General features: G+C 38.0%; 1 protein-coding gene across 1 annotated transcript in view; it reads right to left on the bottom strand.

The window, feature by feature from the left end:
- UBE2K (ubiquitin-conjugating enzyme E2K) overlaps window positions 1-10,618 on the bottom strand; it is a 42,275-nt gene that overhangs the window by 30,926 nt on the left and 731 nt on the right. The gene's annotated exons all lie outside the window — the stretch shown is intronic.

The raw sequence follows: 10,618 nt of genomic DNA, 5'->3' as shown, positions 1-10,618 counted from the left end.
CCCCCCCCCCCCAAGTCACAAGGAGCTACCAAAGCAAGAGCAAATAATAGTTCAATATTTTGGAAGTATTCCTTCAGACTCACTCCAGCTTAAGACCCAGAATCAAGTGCGTCTCCAGAGCCTGAGCTTGTTATTATTAAGAAGAAAAGCAGAAATGTCACATAATTACCACAGTCACGGCTATGAAGTATACACATTGCACTATCAGTTGAGATCAGCAGATCACATTTGCATTCTCAGAGAGAGCTCTTGCTGACCTTCACTGCACAGAGCAACTGTGAAACAATCAGATGTTTGGGGCAGGGCAAGGAGAAGAGAGAAAACAAGTCTGTCTGAGGCACAATAAAGAGCAGTTTCCCTAGATAAGAAAAGGTCAATACAGAGAAATGCATTTTCTTAAAATGCTCCCACGTTCTTTGACCCTATTATCAATTTCAGTCTTGAAGTTCTCCACATTTCACATTCTATTTCATCTCACTGTCTTCAGATGTATTTTCTAGAGTTATGCTTGTTTTAGTAAAAACGTGAGATTATTTTTGCATACTAATTTTTTCATTTACTGATCAATATACTATGTTACTACTATGTAACTTGTATTTTAATATATCTAAGGAGCTACAAATATTCATACTGTGTGAATTCTATAGTAATGGTAATGGACTCAGACTAGAATTTCCATATTTATCACAGTTATACATATTAAATGCATCTTGATAAGATTCTTTAATAAAATGTCTTAACAAGGGAGTAAACCCATGCCAACCTTAAAATTCTGTATTATTACATGTGTTTACATATGAGAATGATACCGAGAGGGATTTTTTTTTCCTGTCAGAACACAAAGCATCTCAAATATTAAAAACATCTTCATTTTGCAAGAGTTAGACCTGGAGCATCACCAAGTTTTAGTAAAACTTTTTTTATTTAAGGTATCTAACTACTTATTCTTGCTAATGTTCCACTGTTAAAACATCACTCTACCAAAAAACATAAGACTGTACTTCCATGGCAACTTAAGCCAGTCTAACAGCTGCCAAGGTTCTACTTTCCTCCTGGTCCTGGTAGAACTAATGTAAAGGAGGGGGCAGGATTTTGTGCAAGTGTTCATACAACTGCACAGCAAACATATGAATTAAAACTATCTTAGTAAGAAGGTTCTTTCATTTTAACCCAACTCCCTCACTTGATTCACCACAAACATTGCAAGTAAGAGAAGGAGCACAAAGTGGGAAGAGGAGACCAGACTGCAGGAGGAATGTGACACTGGAAGAGGAGACCAGGCTGCAGGAGGAACGTGACACTGCTTCTTGGCACTACCTTAGGACAACTTAAAAGAATTCTGAAACTTCAGCTCTAGTGTCTGTCTAAACTATTTCTGACAAAATCGTTGCGTCAGTCACGGACACACAGAGGTGTAACTGACACAGCTATGCTGGCATAAGCCCTAAGTGCAGTTATACAATCATTGCTTGTCTCACTAAGGGAGAGTGTGGTTAAACTGGTAAAGCTATGCCACGAAAGCTGCGTACATAACAGCATACTTACACTCCCGTGCTGGTGTAAGTATCCCCACACAGTCATAGGCTATGTCTAACTACGCAAGATATTTACAGTACCTAGGAGCATTAAACATGGGCAGGAGCTGCCTGAACCTAATTTGAGTGCCACTGAGATACTCAACATCAGAACGGGCACAGTGTAAGGGACTCCTGTTTCAGATAACCCTGTTCACGAAAGCCTAAACGGACAAGCAATTTTGCAGGAATGCAAGATGCATTTTCCTTATCTTTTTATGCACAGTTCTGTCTTTGACTCAAAACAACTGAAAAACCATGCAGATAAAGTATGCTTTAATAATCAGTTTGAACCATACTTTAAATTAATCATTCTATAAACACAAAAACCATTTGATGCAGATTCTGCAGTCAATTCTGTACATCTACCCTACTTGGTTGCTAGTAATTCTATTTATGAAGGAATCAACAGGATTCAGCTCATTTTAAATCAATTATGCTAATTCACTCACAGTCCCAGAGATTGAAAACTTGAAGAAATAGCTCTGAACAGTTTTTCTGTACTAGCTTCCCATACGGACACCCTTATTCCAAAGTGGAAGGGCTTACCTAAACACCGTGAAGGTTCTAAGAGTTTGCAGAAAGGAAGCAAATACAAAACAGCTACCATGATTTCCATTTGTATATGCTACCTTATTTCATAATAGCCTCCTGTACTTAAACACATCCTAACATGGCAAAAAACTTAAGACTTTCTCACAGCTCACTTTCAGCTAAAAATAAAAAGTGATATATGTTTTGCTTGAACTAAACTACCTATTTAAGTAAAACATGTACTAATGCATTTGTGGGTTTGTTTCTGCCCCCTCCTCATAAAACACTGTACAAACATTTAGAATCTGAAGGCATGTCACCTTAAACCTTCATATTCTAAACTAGACTGAAATAATCATTAGTCTTACCTTTCCCAATCAACTGTTTATCTTACTGGCTAATAATGAATAGAAATGATGAAATAATGAACACAAATTCATTTCCTACATGTCTTGTGACAACACACAAAGGTAGACAGGATAGCCCCTATTAGCATTCCAACAGAAGAATGATACACAGTATTAGCTCAGCTCTCTTAGACATCAAGCATAGCCAAATTGGAGTTATACCATACAACTGAGTTTTATGGTGTCCAATAAAGCATAAACGCTGAATGAAGCTTCTTCTGTAGTCAGGGATATTCATAACATTGCTCTCCTGTGCAGACACTTTGAAGACTAGAGAGGAGCAATCCATGGCCTTAGTACAATTCTGTTACAACATACTAGAATAACAGACACAGATCTGGTCCTCAAACAAGTTTATTTTTGCTGCTCACAGAGATACTTTATTTATTATGCAGATACTATTTTATGAAATACTCATGGCAAGCATATTCAAGTGCTCTCAGTTCAAATATTACAAGTATTAACACTGATATAATCTGAAGGGAAAGTGCTAGGTAAGTCAGGAGTGCAAAAGTGGACTACATCCCTAGAGTGCCTTATGGAATACTACTTCTCAAAATTCACACTCTTTGCCATAAAAGAACTAAATTGGTTATTTTCCTTATCTAAATTGCAGCATATTTTTACCTAGTTTGTCAGAGACAAAAAGTAGTCTGCATATTAATGATTAGGTTTAACCAAAAGCATTTTCTCAATTTAATGCCAGCAGCAATTATTAGTGTAAAAGTGATGAAGTATAGTAACAACAACAATCCTTACTAGGATTATGAAACAAGCTAGAAACTATTTAACAGGCAAAAAAATTAAAGAACTACACTAAGTACTTGCACTAGTTTAACAAGTTTAATGCAACTGAAAGACCATTAGACAACTCAGGATTGGACTGTTAACCAGCACTTTCTTGCAGTTTATAGTTACACAAATTTACTATGATAAAACATCAACTTTATTTAAATTTCATAAAGTGAACTAACCTTGGGACTTGTACACTTCTTTCCTACTAAAGTCAAACTGCTGGAAACAAGCATAGAAGAATGAATGGGAAACTGGGATGGTTAAAGGATTGGCTAATTCCTAGTATCCCCCTTAGGTGCACAAAGAGTTGTGGTCAGAGGGTACCATCTGGTAGGTGCAGCCTAACCCCTAATCCTAAACTGACTAACCCAGTCCTGTAACTAGTGACTGCTTTCTTTCCTCAGGTTTTTAAGAGATTACCAGAGACAACCAAATGAGCCTGACTCCAATGGAGACGAAGGTTTTTTTCTGTTTTCCACTTACTCCCAAAATCTTTAGGATTCTGCCAACTGATATGTAGACCATTCACTAGAGATCTGGACTAAACTGGATACATATTAACATGAAAAAATGCCACTAACTGAATACAGGAATGAGCAACAGATTTTGCCTTTCCTGTACAAATATTCCCACTACCGATACTTGGCCACCTCATAGGTCTAGTCAAATGATCACTAACATTATATGTTAATTATTTCGAGTCACAGATTTAAGTAAGATTTATAATACTAGTGCTTATTAGTATCTGCACAATACTGATCTTAAAAGTGCAATGGTATTATATTCATAGAACTTGAAAAACAGCCACATGGTTCAGATAAACAGACATAAAACTACAAGTAAACTAATAATTCAAAGAGATCACCTTAGAAGTGAGAATAATAAGCAGTTTTCTTAAAACTTCCTAGTAAATGCATTTTGGTTTGAGCCAACTATTCTTTAGTTACCAAAAAAGCAACTTACAGACAAACTCGTTTGAAGGCAGAGATCTACAGATCCATTCTGCATTATTTTCCAGTACAAACTGGAAGATATAACCAAACACACCACAGACAGAATTAAGGAAACCAGATGCATAGTAATGGCATTTCAGTATCCTTTTATATAATAATTAGGAAATGGGTCTAAACCTTGTCTTGCCTAAAATCATAGGCATGGCTTGAAATACACAGTAGACAATGTTCTTTTTGGCAATGTACAAAGGATCTCACAAACAACTATTTTAAAGTTAAGATAATCTTCACATTTCGAAGAAATGCAGCTTAAAGAAGCATTATGGATCTCCTATCTGTTCTATCTTCAGGGTTCCAACACAGAACTTGTTCAACCTAAATACCCTGACAGCTTTGCATCTACCAGAAAAACCCAGCCTCTGATTTAAAGAGGAAGAGGATTCATTATTGTCTTACAACAGTAGACACTTCTGAACTAAAAAGTTTACTTTAAAATTCTTCAATTTGTTTACAGGGGAAAGTTTTACCAGGTGTGGCAACAGAGTTGGAGCCTCTGTCTGTATGTTTTCTTTCACAAACAGAAAAAACACAGTAACGAAAAAACAAAATTATACTAGAAACATAGAATCATGTAGGAAGAGACACCTGGGTGGCCTCTAGTCCTACCTCCTGTTCAAAGCAGGTCCAATGAGAGCAGGTTGCTCAAGAACTTGGAGTTTTTAATATCTCCAAGGTTAGAGATGCCACAGTCTCGCTGGTCAATCTGTTTAAATGTCTGACAACCATCATGATAATTTTTTTTCCCAGTGTCTACTCAGAATTTCCCATGTTCCAGCTTGTGTCTGTTGCCTCTCATCCTATCTCCAGGCACTTCTGAAACAAGTCTGGCTCTTCTTCAGAGCCTCACGTTAGGTGTTTGTGGACGACAGGAAGATGTCCCTTTGAACAGTTCTCTAACCCTCTCCTCACACATCATGTACTCCAGCCCCTTAACCACCTTGATGGTGTTCAGCTTGGCTCACTCCAGTATATCAGTGTCATACACTGGACAGCCCAAAACTGGACACAGTACACCAAATACGCTCTCATAAGCACAGAAGTGAAGAATCACTTCTCACAAACCACTGACTACATTCTTGCTAGTGCAACCCAGTATGTGGTTGGACTTCTTTGCCACAAGAGCACTGCTGAATCATGTTCAGCTTGCTCTCTGCTAGGTAATGCAGGTCTTTTTCTGCTAGCCTGCTTTGTTTCCAGTCAGTCTCCAGTCTGTATGTACTGATGCATGGCATTATTTCCTTCAAGATGCAGGACTTGCTACCTACCTCTGTTGAACTTCAAAAGAGTCCTGTCAGCCCATTCATTTCTCCAGCCTACTAAGATCCCTTTGCATAGCAGCCCTGCGCTCCAATGCACTGACACCCCCCCCACCACCACTTTTTTATCATGTGCAAACCTTCCAAGAGGCTGAACAGAGATTGGTATCAATATAATGTCAATGTCCTGGTTTCAGCTGGAATAGAGTTAATTTTCTTCTTAGTAGCTGGTACAGTGTGTTTTGGATTCAGTGTGAGAATAATGTTGATAACACACTGATGTTTTAGCTGTTGCTAAGTAGTGCTTATCCTAAGTTAAGGATTTTTCAGTTTCCCATGCTCTGTCAGCAAGCAGGTCTACAAGAAGCTGGGAGGGACCACAGCTGACCCGAACTAGCCAAAGGGATATTCCATACCATAGAACATCATGTCATGTTCAGTATATAAACTGGGGGGAGTCAGCCAGGAGGGGCTGATCACTGCTCGGGCGTAGGTCCATGGGTGGTGAGCAGTTGCACTGTGCATCACTTGTCTTTTCTTGGGTTTTATTTCTCTCTCTTTTTTTTTTTTTGTTATATTCCTTTTCATTACTATTATTATTATATTTTATTTTACTTTAGTTATTAAACTGTTCTTATCCTCAACCCACAAGTTTTACTTCTTTTGATTCTCTCCCCCATCCCAGTGGGAAGCGGGGAGGAAAGAGCGAGTGGCTGCATGGTGCTTAGTTGCTGGCTGGGGTTAAACCACGAGAGTCAGTTTAGAAGTTCTCATCTTTATGCCTTTTTTAACATAGTGCCTTTTTTAACTTTACGCCTTTTAATTAACTAGGCAAGCTCTAGCTTTATTCACACTGCACTCACTAAACCTCTACTGACTTCAGTGAGACTATTCTTATGAATCAAGAGTTAAGCATATGTATTAGCAGAAAATGACACTGTTTTAAAAAAATCTGTTGCTGATTCAGGAGCCATAATAGAAGACATCTCATTCTTATCTATCTGCATTGGTTCTACATGATAAATGGGAAGAAAAACAAGCATCCACAATTTCCAACAAGCCCTTCTAATTACACTAAAGCACAATTACTACTAAAAGTTTCTATCTTAGTGAATTCAACTTCTAGCACCCAAGACTGCCCAAATATAAACAAACCAAAGTAATGAAGTTTTTCTAAGCCTGAAGATTAAATGCTTACGGTTTTTCCAAATAGCAAGAAAATTTCAGAGATGCCACTTAGCATGTTACTATGAATTGACACAAATCACAAGACCACTACAGGCAACGATAAAAGCAAACAGCAGAGCTACTCACTAAAACTCTAAAAGCCTAAGAAGGGACATGATATGGCAGGGTACCATTACTTTTCCCTTCTTCCTTTCTCCTGTAAATCACAAAAACACATGGCAGACTCCAAAACAAATACCCACTTCCTTCTTGGAAATTAAGTACTTCAAATTTTGCCATTAACCTACTGTCTCTGCTTGTATGCTATTTTGGATTCAAGCAAGTTACAAATTTTAACTGCTACTTCAGATATCTGCTCATGCAGATATTCATATTCCATAACTGCAGTTCAGTTTAATTTATTCTCAGCTCTATCAGGGTTTACCTCCCATGCAGATAAACCCCTGCCTCTTGATAATCGTAAGACAAGAACATTTTGTGGTAGAGATATCAGCAACTCTCTTTTTGCTAGGAGGAAGCTATGTTTCCCCAGTGTGTTACCTTCAGTACCAGAGTAGTGGTTTCACTATAAGGCATCTATTAGCCTCTGACTTACAGATAGCCTGAAAACACCTTACATTTCTACATGATAAAAGAAACTGGATGGCCAATTAAACATTGAATCCTTCAATGCTCTCATAACATAATTTCTTTAAAGCATAACACCAGTGCTCTACTAAAATATGAAAGTAAGTCACACATTGTTTAATATACCTGATGAACTACAACCGCTTCTCAGCATCACTCTTTAAGTGACCACAAGATTTTTCAACATGTTTCTATTCATTGTTAAATGCCAGACAGATTCTTCCTCTCATAAGACAGCTGCTTATAAACAGAGAGCAGTAAGGATTTGGTCACCCACTGCAGCATTCCAGTAACTCTATTCTGAAGTAATACCAGCTAACCTTCACCAAAGCCTCCTCCCACTTATCAAAAGTGGGATACTATTCTCCCTCCACCTCTTTATTGGTTTCTCCATCATGCTGCAGCCTCATACTTTTGTTCAAAATACATTTTGCGGCCTTAGAATTTCATCCCGTAAAACCAACAGGATAACAGATTAATGAAATGGCAGAACAAGAAAAGAGATAAAGTTGAGCAACTGATGCCTTGCCTAGACTAGGATTCAGAGTATGATCTGATTTAATGTACTGCTTACTCATTTTAGAATTTTAATACAAGCATAGTACAGTACCCTTAACATATATTTAACCAGTCAATTTACTCCCTAGACTAACTTAACAGCTTCATCTTTGTTAAAGATGCAGTACCTCATGTACTTTTAAAGCTTTTTCCACACACAAAGGTAAAAAGTTTTATTTAAATCATACTTTGGAGAGCACTCCTGACAAAGAAATTGTTGTTAGATTCATCTATTTCATTCAAATATTAAAGAGATACAAAGTTACAAAGATCTCTGTTAAATACACAATATCCCATTTCTTAAGTTAATGTGTAGAGCTTTTACTAAAACTAGAAATAATAAAGCAAGCAGAGCAAAAACGCTTCTGTTGCTGAAGTGTTAAAAGACTTTTAAATGCTTTTTCAAAATACACAAGAAGCCCCAGACTTGACTTAAAAAAAAATAAATTAAAAATCCTTCATCTCTTATCTGTAAACCAGACCACAAGATAGTCTAAAATTCACGTTTTAGTGATTTTCCAGAAATGTCATTTAAGTCAAGGAAACAGAACGCACTAAGTAATATGAAAAGTATATTTAGTCATATGCATAGCAAGGATCCATAGCATCCTTGTCCAAGGATCCATAGATCCTTATCCATAGCAAGGATAAACACCCTTTTCAGAACTCTTTCTTCACAGATATTTAGAAGTGAAATTTGGTGCTTCCAATACATACTTCAAATGCAGAAGGAATTAACTGCCATCCAGCTGCTCCCTTTTAAAAATATTTCTGGTTCCACCACTCTATTTCAGCCCAAAGGTGAGTAGTAGAAGACAGAGAACAAACTTCCTATGTACTTTTTCCAAGTGTGCCTGCCCCCTCCCCCAGGCATTTGTGCTCATACTACGTCTGCAAGGAAGCAGAGGGGATGCTCTTCATGTTCAGGTGTAGATCAAAGCATCAAATCAAGAATAATTTAAGTGCAGATAACGTGAACCACTTTGCCTTCAGAGAGGGACTTAAAACTTCTAAATTACAAATTTAGCATCACTATTCATGAAAAAGGTTTGGTTTTTTTAAAGAAACAAAGTTTAATAATCATTTTAGTACACAAATCACAGAGAAAAAAACCACATTTTTTTTCTCTGTGATTTGTAGTATTTAGTTATAGCTCCATTCACCATCTCACTCCATGTTTTCATGCTCAGTAGTACTAACACCGTAGTTTGACTGCCTTTGAACGTACAAACATTCACAAAAAACTTTGCTTGCAACTTAGACAACCATTGAGTAATGATGAAGTTTTGCATTCAAGACAGGGGAGATAGTATATTCTGTAAAGAGCAGTTTTATACATACAGCAATATGTATAAAACTCATATGTAGTTGCTAATGGCAGGAAAAAGAAATATCAAACTCTTCTGTATTGTGACTTTAAAACACCATAATTTTAGTTTCATAAGAATTGTGATCTGATTTCTGGGAAGCTTTAGGCAGCTTAAAGGCTATTTAATAATGTTATTTATTTCCAACATTCTGTACTGAGCCCTTCAATGTATAAACTAAACAAACAGGAATAGTGAAAAGTGTGCTCACTAGATCCAACCTTTACAGCAAGAAAATTTAGCATGGATCTCCCCCAAAACCTATGTAAGTTAACGTTTCTTTTTTTCTACATAAAGCAAAGGGAAAGGGTCTTGAAGCCTTTAGACAGCACTTTCAAATAAAGACTTCTTTGTTCCCACAATATCAGCTGGTTATATGGGGTACAAGGTCTAGATTTTCTAGTTTTGGTATAATGGTATCCACCTAGAAATTTCTCTTAGTTTACATGCAATTCTGTATTTGCTGTGCAATAGCTTGGCAAAATCAGCCTGGGCTCTGAAAGCAGCTGTAAAACAAGGCCCTTACATTTTTCTAGGGGCTAGTTCAAGCTGCATAGCAACAATGCTGTTAGCACACACTTAATTTAAAAGCACATCAACTACTGCTACCTCAAACATATTTCCCCTCAGTCATTAGTATGTATCAAAAATTATCCTCTCTATTTTTCCTCTGTGAATATGTCCAGATTTCTAAAAAGACAGCTTTAAGAGTTACATATTCACATTAACATCTCACAAGCATCTAACCTGCAACATCATCCCAAGTAGGACGACAATGACGACACAACCATTAAAACCTATCTGGCTGACGTCCACCAAGTCGGATACAGACACAGCAAAGGCTGTACTGATGCAACCCTGCAAACGCTGCTGTACCTTCCCCCAAACTGATCAGAACTTCTTTAATGTCCCCCTGAAAGCAGCCAGCTTCTCTTACTGACCACCACGTACCTCAGAACGTACGGTTCAGAAAACGAGGTACCGCGACTGAAATGAGTGAGGCTTTAAAAGCACCCACCTGAAGGGGAGTAAGCCTGCCGTGGGATAAAGGAAGTTCTGTATTGAAGTAACCTAAATAAACAGGGGTTTACCTGCAACCCTTTGAAAAAAATAATAAATAAAACCACACTCTCGGCCTCAGGCACTGGCTGACCAGAGGGATGACTTAAAGGGGACGTGCGAGATCACATCCCCCACACCTCAGCCTCACCGATTCGCCTCATCGCCCCGCGGCCCGCCCGGAGAACCCTCTCCCCGGCGGAGGCGCGTGGGCCCGGCCGCGCGCGGGCGGCGGCACTC

The sequence above is a fragment of the Haliaeetus leucocephalus genome, unplaced genomic scaffold (genome assembly GCF_000737465.1).
Source record: "Haliaeetus leucocephalus isolate CR32 unplaced genomic scaffold, Haliaeetus_leucocephalus-4.0 Scaffold439, whole genome shotgun sequence".
Lineage (NCBI taxonomy): Eukaryota > Metazoa > Chordata > Aves > Accipitriformes > Accipitridae > Haliaeetus > Haliaeetus leucocephalus.
This window is presented reverse-complemented; position numbering and strand designations above follow the sequence as displayed.